This window comes from Crocodylus porosus, unplaced genomic scaffold (genome assembly GCF_001723895.1).
Source record: "Crocodylus porosus isolate Cpor-Errol unplaced genomic scaffold, CroPor_comp1, whole genome shotgun sequence".
NCBI lineage: Eukaryota > Metazoa > Chordata > Crocodylia > Crocodylidae > Crocodylus > Crocodylus porosus.
Window position 1 is genome coordinate 45,776,520 of NW_017728951.1, and position 12,638 is coordinate 45,789,157.

Below are 12,638 nucleotides of genomic sequence, written 5' to 3' on the forward strand. Positions count from 1 at the left end.
CTGTGTTTCCCCGAGGACACAGGGCCAAGACAGTCCCTTCTCGGGGTGGTGGCGGCACGTTACCCCCAGACTAGCGAGTGTGCTCCAGGAGAGGGGTTGGCCAAGCATAAGGCGCCCCTAGGGAGCATTCGGAGTCTGGAAGGTGGTCGGGCGCCAGGAGGTGGGCAGCTCAACGCAGGAGCACCCCCTACTGGCCCGCCACATGTGGTGGGAGCGGTGGGATACGAATACCCAGCTGTTTTACTGCGGTGGGATCCCTGCACCCGCCACACCCCTTCAAACCCCTCCACCTCCCCACATTCCACCATGCATGCCCACCCACCCCCCGCACCCTCCACAAACAATATACAAGAGTAAGACTATTTTTGAGTTATTATGCAATCACTTCTATATACATTACAAGATAGCAACCCTCTCTTCCCAAAAGGAGTACTTCCGGTAGGCATGGAGAGGGATTTCTGGTCCAAGATCGTGACCAGGGTAGTGGGGCACCTATCAAAGAGCAGAGCTACCCTTGCAGCCCTTGACAGCTCATCAAAACTCATTAACTGGCCCTCCACTCAAAGTTATTACCCACCCCTATGTTAGAACCTTGGAACACTGAAAATGTGTTGTAACCATATCAGGTCATGGTTTAAGAACCAGTACTGGAGGCTGCATGGTTTCTATTTCTACAGACACGCTAAAGCAAACTGAAAAATACTACCAAATATCTCATTAACAACTAGCTGCCCTTACCCTCTGTTTCTGTCTCCCTCCATTGCTATTGGTGATTAAAAGGGGGGTGGAGTTTAACTTGAAGCTATTTCCTACAGCCTCCATCAGCCGTCCCTGTCCATTCCTTCTGTAATAGTGCAGTCTGGTGCACTGCACGTGCACATTTATCTCCATTAAAATTAATCTGATGTCACAGATGCTTGATTGTGGCTCTGCTAAACAATTCTGGCTGGCATCAGGCAATAAAGGAAGCTTCTATTTACACAAACAAAAATCTTTATAAGTGGCAGGAAATGATGCAAAAGGGAATATAACAAGAGCCTGATAGTTTAATAAGGATTTTTTCCTGGTTGGAAGGAACAAGGCTGAAGCACAATGGGGGCACACAGGGAACCCTGTGCCACTACAGCTCTGGCATTAAGCAGAACATTTCTACCTTTAGTCATAACCAGACAGCACCTCACCTGTGTACAGCATGAACTCTGTCAAAAAAAGAAGAAAAACAAAGGCAAATAAATAAGTATCATCTGCACATGTTTGACTATCTTCCACACAACATCTGGAAGAAGGGGAAGCCAGCAGCATTAGTGACGTTGGCATTTTTATACACATTTTTATATGCATTTTTATTTAGACACACACAGATTGTGACCATTTCTGCAGAAGCAGGCAGGCATAAAGTGGCATCCTTCCCTCAATTTGCCTTTATAGGAACACAGGCAGGAGAGCAACTGCTGCCCAAGTTTTAATTCTCTGGCACAGGTGGGACTGAAAGATCATTCAGCTCCTGCCCAACTCCTGAAACATCATTAAATTAGCAAAGTGGCCATGAATGGAGAAAATAATCTGCACCGGAAAAAAGAGTGGGGCAGCTCATTATGGACCTAAGGATAGACACGCCTTAAACAGTTGTGAGTTTAGTCTACTCTGATCCTGGACATCAGAATGGTGAGCATTACTGATGCTGACTGGAAACATTTCCATCTGCAGGATCTATGAAAGAGGGAGGAACAAGTCTTGAACTTCTTCTCCAGAATACCATAAACAAACTGGTTCTCACAGAAGCCCCACATACTCTACTCCCCTGTTTTGGACTCTGGCAAAGATATGAAACACGTAAATTATAATCAATCTATTATAACCAATTTAGATCTGAAATCCGCATGACTTCTTTATGACTGGGACTTGTATGGTTCCCAAGATAACATCTGGAAAGGCAGCATACCAAAAATTTACAGTACAATCCACTTGTCTTGCTGTATTTATTCAAATCCAAGACAAGGTTTTCTTGCCCATTTAATCTAGGGAAAAAAGCCCCATGTCTGGGTTCAACCACAAGGGGAGGAGGGAAGGAGGCAGGTGGCTGCTGCAGCTTTGACTCCAACCTAACCACAGGCGGTGGGAGGGTGGGAAGCAGCTACAGCTCTGAATTTAACCCCAGCCCTTGGGGTTGGATTCAGAGCCGCAGCTGCTGCCCACTCTCCCACCACTTCTGCCCCCTCCCTACCACCTGCCCCTCTCACCCTCCCCGCTGCGGCCTTTGCCTCCCCATCTACCCCCCCTACCACCTCTTTCTCCCCAGGTTCAGCCAGAGGCATGAAGCACATGGTTGTAAGATGCAGCAGGGCCAGAGACAGAGTGGGAGCCAGAGAAAAGGCAGTGCGAGAGGTCAGGTATGACAAGCAGGGGAGATGCCAGGAAGGGAGTAGGTACTGAGGTATATAGGCATAACAGGCAACAAGAGGCTAAGGTCAGGTCACTGGATTCCCCTACCTGCCCACCCCTGAATCTGCTTTCCCTGCTGCAGCAGTTGGTGGGGGGAATTTAAGACAACCCTGAAATAACCAGATTCTACACATGGAAGATGATAACAAATGATAACAAATGATAATTTTTCCATGTCTTGTATCTGGGGGCTGTCTTAAATTCAGGGTAGTCTTGGATTGGGTAAACACAGCAGACTTATTCTACATACCAGTGTGCCATAAAGCATATTTGCAATTTAACTCAATTGGCTCTCTTGAAGCTTCTTCCTTGGAACAATCTAAATGTACTGTATTTTGGATGGCATCATGTATTACTCTAATTAAGGCAGCACTTTTCTTTAGACAGTTTAAGAAATGTATAGATATATGTAAAACAATAAAATGTTTATAAACACTTTCTTTCCTTGGTTCCCTTGACACACCTTCACATTCTTTGGGCTTTGGTAAAAGTCCTCCCAAAGAGCTCAGAATCTATTCTCTGCACACAACTTTTCCAAACCACAGAGTCAATCTGTCTCTTTCTCTCTACAATCCCCTAGGTAATTCTCTTCTTCCCACAGTTAAAAGTAAATCCTGCTAAAGTTTCCTCTCTTTCCCAAGGTCCATCTGAGTTTATAAATCCTGTCACTAACACCTGGCTTTTTTGTCCTGCTTCTACAAATAGTCACTTCCCTTCAAAACTCTTCGCCTTTCCCCGCATTGAGAATGGAGGAAATCAGTTTAAGATACTGTTATTCCTGTTGTCATCCTTGGGCTAGAAAAATCGATGGCCAAATTCCCTTAGGGTATGAAAAGACATATCATTTGACCCGGGACTGACTGTCCTGGGTTCTGACCTAGATCAAAACAGGAGTGGAATAGTTTTACACACATCACCCTTCCCGGCTGCATTGCTGCTCCTTCACTAGTAGGTGGCCAGCAAGAGTACACAGCCCAACGGCTTTGTCCCTAGAATGAACTGTAATACAGGCAACCCCCACTTAGTGCTCTTAATTGGTTCTAGTAAAACTGAGCGTTAAGCAGAACTGCGCTAAACGAAACCCATTTCCCCACAGAAATGAATGTAAGTAGAGATTAATTGGTTACTGCCTGCTGCACTGATGCCTCTCACCACTACCCCGCCTACCTACTGGCACTCAAACCCTACGTACCAGCCCAGGTCTGTGCTCCTGCTGCCACATTCTGGGCCCCTGCCAGTCCTGACCCTGGGCACTGGCACAGGTCCCACGCTCATGCCCGGCCCCCTTGCGCTACTTCTCACTGCTGCCACCTCTCCCCACCCCGCTTGCCTGCCCGCCGGCCTCTCCAGCCCAACTTGCCAGCCTGGGCACTGACATTACTGCCACCCCATTCTGGGCCCCTGCTGCCAGGCACTGATGTGGGCCCCGTGCTCTTGCCGTCCCGCTCTGAGACCCAGCCCCACTGGCCCTGGTCCTGGGCACCAGCATGGGCCCCGTGCTACTCACCTCTGTTGCTGCCTCTTCTCCCCACCCAGTCCAGGCCAGGCACCAGTGCTCTTGTTGCCTTGCTCAGGGTGCAGGCTTCCACTGGCCCCAGCATGGGCCCCACATACCAGCGCAGGCCATAAGCTCCTGCCCCCCACCCTGGGTGTGGGCCCCTGCCAGCCCTGGCCCCAGGCACCGGCTTGGGCCCCATGCTCCTCCCCTCTTTTGCAGCCGCTTGTCTCTACCCCACCATCTGCTCTGGCACCATGTCCCAGCCTGGGCCCAAGCTTCTGCCGTCCTGCCCTGGGCCCTCATGCCTGCCCACCCACTCACTGCCACTCACTCACTTTCCACTCGCTGTTGCCACTTCTCCCTGCCCTCCTGCCTGCCGAAACCTGATTCCACTGAGCACTACAGTGAAACGGGCTGAGTGGAATCGGGTATTAATTCTAAACAAGCGCTACAGCCAAACAGTGCTAACTGAAACCTCATTAAGTGGGGCTTGCCTGTAACCACAGACATACAACAGGGTATCCCAGGAAAAAGTGTTAGTACATTTTATCCAGCATATTTCAGAGGGACTTGAAGTGGGACAGCAGATATGTACATCTATACAATTCCAGACTTTCTCCCAAGACAAATGCATTGTCTGTGCATAGCCTCAGAGTGGGCACTGTCCAGCCTTGATGCTTATAGACAGTAATATCCTTGTCGAAAGCGACAGGTGATAGAACACACATGGTCGTAAGGATACATATGGTCATAAATTCACCCTGGGTATGATTATTTGTATATACAAAGGTTCCCCAAATCATTATATTAAGACTACAATACACTTATGGAATTAATGAAAAAGCATAGGTGAAGCAATGGGCTGATAATGATCTCATCTATGTAGCTAAGATTATCGCAGTGGAAAAAGGCTCCTTTAAATCATACAAAACAGCTAAATCAAGACCAAGACACTCACAAAGGAGATACAGCTCCCCTTGAAAAGCAGCAAGTTCAAGGTTCCTTGGTGTATAGAAACCCTGGGGCTCATTATGTCAAACTACTGAAATAAAAATAATGTTTGAAATCTTATTCCAAAGACACCAATGTCAAAGGCCTATAGCCAAAGGGTACTAGCTGTCAAAACTTTGTTTGATCTGGATTATCGAATTTATGTGGAAAGCACAAGGACAACTTTGGCAGGAATACTGGAAAATAATGCTAATTATTCAATAAATTAAAATATCCTTTTATGTGTGGGTGAAAAAACAGTGAGAATTCATCTTCTAGCGTCATGAATAAACGGATATGTATTCACAAGTCAGGCCTGAGATTCACAAACTGAAACCCTTATCTTTGCTTAAATTCATTGCTCAGATTATGTTTTTGGTTTGTGGGTTTTTGTTGTTGGTTTTTTGGGTTTTTTTATTTTTATTTTTTTTGTTTTTTTATGACCAGGAAATTTTGTTTAAATTGTTGCAAGTTTCATAGCCCTGTGTCCCAAAGGAGACTTGGAAGTGGTAGCTATCATACAGGTCCCAGTAACACCTAAGTGGAAGTGGGGGTTATATTAAAACTGTAACAGGGTTATATTATTCTTACTTAATAAAAACAAGTATGTTAAAACTGAGACAATCCTAAATTCAGTAGTCACAAGGTTATGTGGACACCTGAAAGGAAGGTAGGCTTGACCATTGAACCCTGTGTCCACCCTGTGGACACCACTGACTGAGTCTCTCTGGACCATAAAGACCTGTCCAATGTTACCAAAATATGCCAAATGCTGAAGAGCACTCAGCCACTCTATGAAAAGCAACAAGCTCAAGCACAGTGCATGCAGGCAAAGTTTAAGGCAGCAACAAGGTGGGAGAAGGAACCATAAGGAGCTTTTCACTGAGCTGCTCTTCACCAATGCTTTAGATAGGGGTCAGCAACCTACAGGCCCTACAAAGATCCATCCTGGGATGGGTGGAACCAGGCAACATGCTATAGCATGCTGGCAGTGCCCTCAGCAGTGCTCCCATCTATAGCCCTCCCTGCTGCACTGCTGTGCCTGGGCTTACTGTCCCTGCAAAGGGCCAAGCTCCTATAGTCTGGCTACATAATTAAACATCAGCTTCAAGTAACCTGTTTACCTGTTTTAGATATCTAATATCAACTCGTAAGAACAGACACTACACATGCTAAATCAGTAGCAATGGTTAGCACTGGCATTTTTGGTGCTCCAGGAAAAAGAGATTTGCAGCCTGCGCAAAGAAGAGGGGTGGCAATCTCTGGCCTGCAGAAGCAAAAAGTTGCCAACCCCTGCTTTAAGGTATCTGGCCACAGATCAAAAGATTGTCAAGCTTAGGAGATGTACCTGGATTCTTCTCTACCAGACACGCAGACTGCCCTAACAGCAATGACAAGATACTACATTCCTTGCTTTTGTCTCCTCCAGGCTCTCTCTAGCTGGGGTTGGACATGACCAACACAAAACAACTACAATTGATAATGCATACAGCACTAGGCCTTGCAAGCAGCAAGGACCGGCAGAACACATCATCCCTGCATGTTCACTAATCTCAAATCATTTCCTAATTCAAAGTCCTGGTCCTAAACAACAAAGCCCTTAACAGACTGGGATTCAGCTGCCTCATTCTTCGCAACTGTGCAAGACAGCTAACCTTTTACAAGGACAATATAGCTGAGGGCACAGTATGTGCCACAACAGAACTCAGGATATAAGCTCCTTGTCAGAACAAATCAGCTTTAAGTCCGACAACCTTCCAATCAAAGTTTTCCCTGGGAACAAAGGCTGTGAATAAAACATTAATTAAAAGAAAATATTTGACATATATATCTCCAAACATTCCTATGGCCTTGAGGAAGAGATATTTCTCTCCTTTAAACTTAGTCCTGTATTAGATATCAAGATAACAGACACCTCGTAAAGACAGAGAATCTTCTCTCCTTTCTTCAGGACTGCTCTCCTTCTGACTAATTTCACTGCAGGCTTCTGCTGTGCTGAATATTCCAAGAGTCTGCCAGGCTGCTCTTGGCCTGGAGGCAAAGTCACATAGCATGTATCAGCATGAAACAAAGATGAGTTCAGGTCACCAGGTGGAGCAGTAGCAGTCTGCCATAAAATTCCTGTGGAGTGTTGAATCACACCAGGTACCAGATACCTGCCTTCCTTCTCTCCCCTCCTTATCCCTTTAATTGTACTGTTCTTCTCAATTAGTGTTTCTCCCTCCCCTAAGTCTCGAAGAATGGAGGAAGAAAAATGTCTGTGACCTGCTAAACACTAAACCAGACATAAAACACCCTATTATACAGGAAAAATTCTTTCTTCTGAAATATACAAATTATTTACAGTGACAGCCGCCAAAATATGGAATGGGCTTCCAAGGTGCTTTCCCCTACCTTGGAGGTGTTCAAAGGGAGATTAGACAAATACCTGGCTGGGGTTACTTGACCCCAGTGCTCTTTCCTGCCCAGAGCAGGGGGTCAGACTCAATGATGCAACAGGTACCTTCCAACCCTAGAGATCGATGAAGGAGAATTTGTCATGAATTGGCCTTAGAAAAGTGGGAAGTCACCGCAGGTAAATAGCAGGTAAGGCAGAAGAGGCAGCTATTCCAAGAAGTGTATAAGATATAATTTGTAGGGAATTTGCTGCCATTCTCTTGATACAGAGGTGGAAAAGGTGAACTTTTTAAGTCTCTCATGCTAGCAAACAGAATGTAGAGTGTACATATTTGCATACAGAGTTATATATGGTCTGTGCCCCCTTTCACCCAAGTATATTACCTATAATCTGTTCATGCACTTTGCAGAGTGATTCCGTGCAACTCAGCATGCATTTTGCACGGTCCAATAGCACAAAGACTATGATATATATGTATTGGTATTATTTGTATGAATCCCAATTATTAACAAGGACTACTGCTTTAGACACTGTACATACATGCACTGAAGAGATGACTTTTGCTCTAGGCAGCTTCCTCTACTCCTGTGACTTACAACAAAGTGGATTTCATAATATTTACGGAGAACATGGTTTTTGTGGGCAGGTTATACCCACAACAATAAAATAAGATTAAATTGGAGGACACATACCTATTCTGCTTCAGTCTTTAACATCAGGGACTAAAAGTTTCATTCACTAACTTGCCAATGGCCAGTAAGTAGCTTTCCCTAGTTAACAACTGTCTATACAGTCAGCGCTTTCAGTTTTCAAAATGAAAGTTACGTCTCTTGATACCAAGTTAGCTGCAACAACTTTCCAAATGTCATTTCTCTCTCTCTCTCTCTCTAAGCCTGCAGACTGCTCCAGAGCTTTCCCAAGCTGTCCCAGGAGCGAAATTAACAAGACCACAATCAGTTTCACACTAACCAGAAATACAGGGCAACTGTGAAACCCAAAAAAGCCATCACATCTTCAAGCTATTTCAGGCCAGGTCCACCCATTAAAGAAAGCTGGCTATAGAAAAACAACATTACTCCCCAGCACACAACACACCTAGACTGGGAAAACAGAAGGGTAGAGAACTTTTTCTATTCCAAAAGTCAGAAGTGGGAGTGGTAAGTGACCTAAGCATAAGTGATTACCAGCTACCTGTAGATTCTGCCTTTGTCCCATATACCACAGCACAGACAGTAGCCAGCATGTAGTCTGCTAGCTAATTCTGAGAGGTCTGCATAAGGCAGAGGGGATGGGGAGCAGGGGGAAAGCCAAGCAGATGCCTGCAGTCTCTGCTGAGCTGCAGTCAGGGAGCAAAAAGGAGGGGCCAGCCCTGCTGTAGAGCAGAGAGCCTCCCCCACCCCAGCCCAGACAGCATGGCATTTAATTTAAACCGACAAGGGTTCTGGGAAATATACTGCATAAAGCAGTTTGACCCAAATAAGTTAAGTCTGATACTACATTCAACCAGGTTTATCTCAAATCAGTGCCATTTTCAAACTGGTCCATGTGCACTGAATATCTGTTCTGTTACAGGTTTAAAGCAGTTTCAGATCACTTAAACTGGTTTATGCATAATGTCTGCCCCTAACCTAGATGACCTAGTCTCTCCAAATCACAAGGAAGGTGAAAGGTACCTGGAAGTCAAGAGGAAAAACTGTACATACAAGTGAATCTTCATGAAGGCTTACACTGCATCCAGACTAGCTTGCTAACAAAGTTTATTTTTCCCTTTCTACCATACTATATATGTTTAAACTGCAAATTGTGTTAGTTTCACTGCCCATCAAACCATTCTATTTGTGTAACAATCTTTCTGGGGCATATTTTTTACATACATGTTCTGAAATACTACAGCAACTTAGTATTTATCAGGTGATAGTTTAAGGAATTCATAAAGCCTTCAGGGTACTGGCACAGTGTTAGTTATAATGGCTTATCATTCAACAAATCAATCATTGCTACAATAATTTGGCTGTAGTTTTGCCAAAATAAAAAGGTTTGTCTGTATGTGATGGTTATTAAGAAGCAAAAATATTTGCTGTTGCTAACTGGCTTGCATAAAAAATATCATTAAGTTGTTTCCTACAGTCTGGCAACACAATTAAACATCAGCTTCAAGCAACAAAATGAGTCTCTTTACCTGTTTTAGTTATTAATACTACTACACATGCTAAATCATTTCATCTGAGCTAAGCCATGAAGAATCCTAAATTAAAAATATTGTTCACTCCTAGGTTACCCTAAGTTTCAAGTTACAGAGAAGTCCCCTCCTTGGAAAGTCTCATCAAGAATCTTTGAAAAGGTTTGTGCTTTTTAAGATAAATACAACAAATAATGAGTAACTTAAACAAATGGACTTGTGCGTAAAACTGAAGATTACTTGGAAGAACTATGCATCAAGATTCTGTATCACACCTAGAAACACTGGAAGTCTATTAAATATCTTACCCAATTCTGAACAGCTTCTCCCCCAAATTTGCGTATCTATTGTGTTTTAACTTATTCAACACTCAATAAAAGTAAGTATCCATAAAACTTGTGCCCTTATTCTTGTAAAAACTACAATCAATAGAAGCACACCAATTTTCTACTCAAAGTAAGCAGCAATGAAATAGTATGATACTTAAACCTAGAAATACCCATCATTAGGTTTCAGTATTAATACCAACTGTGGTGTGGTCATTTATGACTGGCTGTCTGAGACTCTCTACAGCAGCAGTTCCCAAACTGACAGATTGTGCACCACCAATTTAGCAAATTTTTCAGTTCAATCTTAAGTACCACTGGCAAATTTTTGTCATATACAGTAATTATAATAAATCTGTTAACATGTACCACTGACAGGCTGTCTGAATACCACTGGTGGTACACATACTACAGATTGGGAACTGCTGCTCTACAGACTAGGAAGACTACTATATTGAGGAGCAAAATTCAGCAGGAAAATGTACTTGTTTAAGAGGGCTAGAAAATGCATACCATTTTTTTTGCATACCAAATTAAAGAATCACCTTTTGGGAATACAGAATGAAGAAAAAAAAGATTTCTCAAAGTCATAGTGATGCCCTGACCAGCGGGAAAGAGTAAACTCTTCAGCCTGGCTGCTCAGCAAAAGGTACAGTTTTAACCCTCTCACAGTCATTGCTGAACTGGCAGTACCAGTTGTGAAACAGTTAACACTATCGCTCTGACCCTGAACAGCGAACTCTGACCTTCCCTGCCTGGGGCAGGCATAGAAGAATGGTAGCCATTACAGCTGCAATCCATACTTTCATGCTTCCATTTTGGCACAGAAAATCAGCTTTCCCATTTAAAACGCACACCTCAATTTTGGAAGACTGATTTTTGTAGAATAGGTACGTGCGGTATGCAAATAAATACAGCATATATTTGAATAGTAAGTTTGAGCTCTGCAGAAAATATTGCAATTGCCATAGATCTACAGAAATGCCCTGCAATGCAGAATTTTTACAGCATGCACGTACAGCAACACTATTCATTATCAAATAAAAAATAGCACTGCATTTTAACAAGATCACAAGAACTTTTTATTAATTTTTCTTATTGGGTGCACTAAGGTAGTGGCTAGAATAATAATGATTCCTAAAGAAAACAACTCAAATTCATAAAATGCTTTTATACTACAATAATTGCATTGTATGAGAATATACATGGATTGTCAATACAGGACATAGCTGCATCAAAGCCAGTCACAAGTCTTTTGCTTTCTGCAAGTCTTCTCTAGGTGCAGACCACAGACTCTACCCAAAAAGGCTTAAGAAAAGAGAAGCCACAATATTTAGGCTAGGGACAGACATTCAAAAAGCCTGAGCCCAAACTGATTCAACCAGTGGCAATGTGTAGGGGGTGCACATGTACTTCCCTGAGAGTGCTGGTGCACCCCCTTTCAGCCAGTGATCCCAGGCAGGGGTCGGAAGGTGAGAGCACTAGTGCCCCTCTGAGAGTGCCAGCGGAGAAGTGGGGGTGCCAGGAGAAGCAGTCCTCCCTGTGGCCAACTGTGCTCACCTGGAAGTGCCAGAGGCACGCCGCTGACTAAGGAGGCACCAGTCACCCATGGATTCAACCTTTGCAGTTTAGTTTAACATGGCTAGGCTGAACTAGTTTCCAACCATACAGACAATCCCTCTGTACTGAGGAAATTTAGGCACATGGCTGCAGTGGCTCAGTCTGGAAGCCAGGGTATGCTAGAGCAGCCCTCCCTGCCGTTCCACAGAGCTTAGCAGAGAGCTGAGGGGGGAAGGGAGGATGCAACCAACTTCTCAAATGTTTCCAAGGAAAGACATTAAGCTACCTGTTGATTAGCTCCAAAAAGCCTGTCTGCCTTTGTTTCTCCCACAGCAGAGACTGTAGCCAGCATGTGGTCTGTTAGCTAATCCGGAGGTGTCTGGTAAAGCATAGGGCCAGCAGTGGGGAATAATTCCTGTTTAGCATGGAGAAGCCAGGCAGACGCAGAGGGGAGGGGCCAACCCTGATATGGAGCAGAGCCCTGCCCAGCCCAGAGAGCGTGCTGGGATGCTGGGGATGTCTGGTTTATCTTAAACCATCAAGGGGTCTGGGACAGACATTGCATAAGCTGGTTTGAGCCAGATATACTACATTCAACCAGGTTTCTCTCAAACCAGTTTCAGCCATTTTCAAACTGGTTAATGTGCACTGAACATCTGTTCTGTTACAGGTAAACCAGTTTCTGATCGCTTAAACTGATTTGTGTGTAATGTCTGTCCCTAGCCTTAAAGTATGCAGAAGTGCTGGAGAGACAGAATTGAAGTAAAATGTTTTATTTCCCCCATTTTTTAAAAGACAACTATCAATTCAGCTCCCCCTTCTCTATTACAATTCTAAAAAGTTACCCACAGAGAAAGAATCACGCTCTAATAACTTTAGTAAGTCCATCCAATGCACTAAAAATTTTTTTTGTTATATATGCCTTTTCTAGCTTTCAGTGCTGGAAGCAGCTATACATGTTTTGGCTTGATAAAAGTCACACCAACATGTCCCAGCTTTTCATTTTTCTAGCAAACAGTTTTAATCAGGAGTGAAAGCCTGTTGTTTCATGTTGAGTTACAAATTCAACCCAGTAACTGCAACAGATGTCTCCCAATATCCTTTTACAGACAACTGACTTGCCTCATGCTGTCAGAGAAGCCTACAGATGTCTGAAACAACACATGGAATTTAAAAATGAGTTATTTAAAAATAACTCAAGACCTTATTTTAAGATTAATCACTTTCATACAGATTTCAAAACCA

General features: G+C 43.8%; 1 protein-coding gene across 1 annotated transcript in view; it reads right to left on the bottom strand.

Annotated features, from left to right (window-relative positions):
* The window catches only part of DLG5 (discs large MAGUK scaffold protein 5), a 193,797-nt gene that overhangs the window by 101,818 nt on the left and 79,341 nt on the right, over positions 1 to 12,638 (bottom strand). The gene's annotated exons all lie outside the window — the stretch shown is intronic.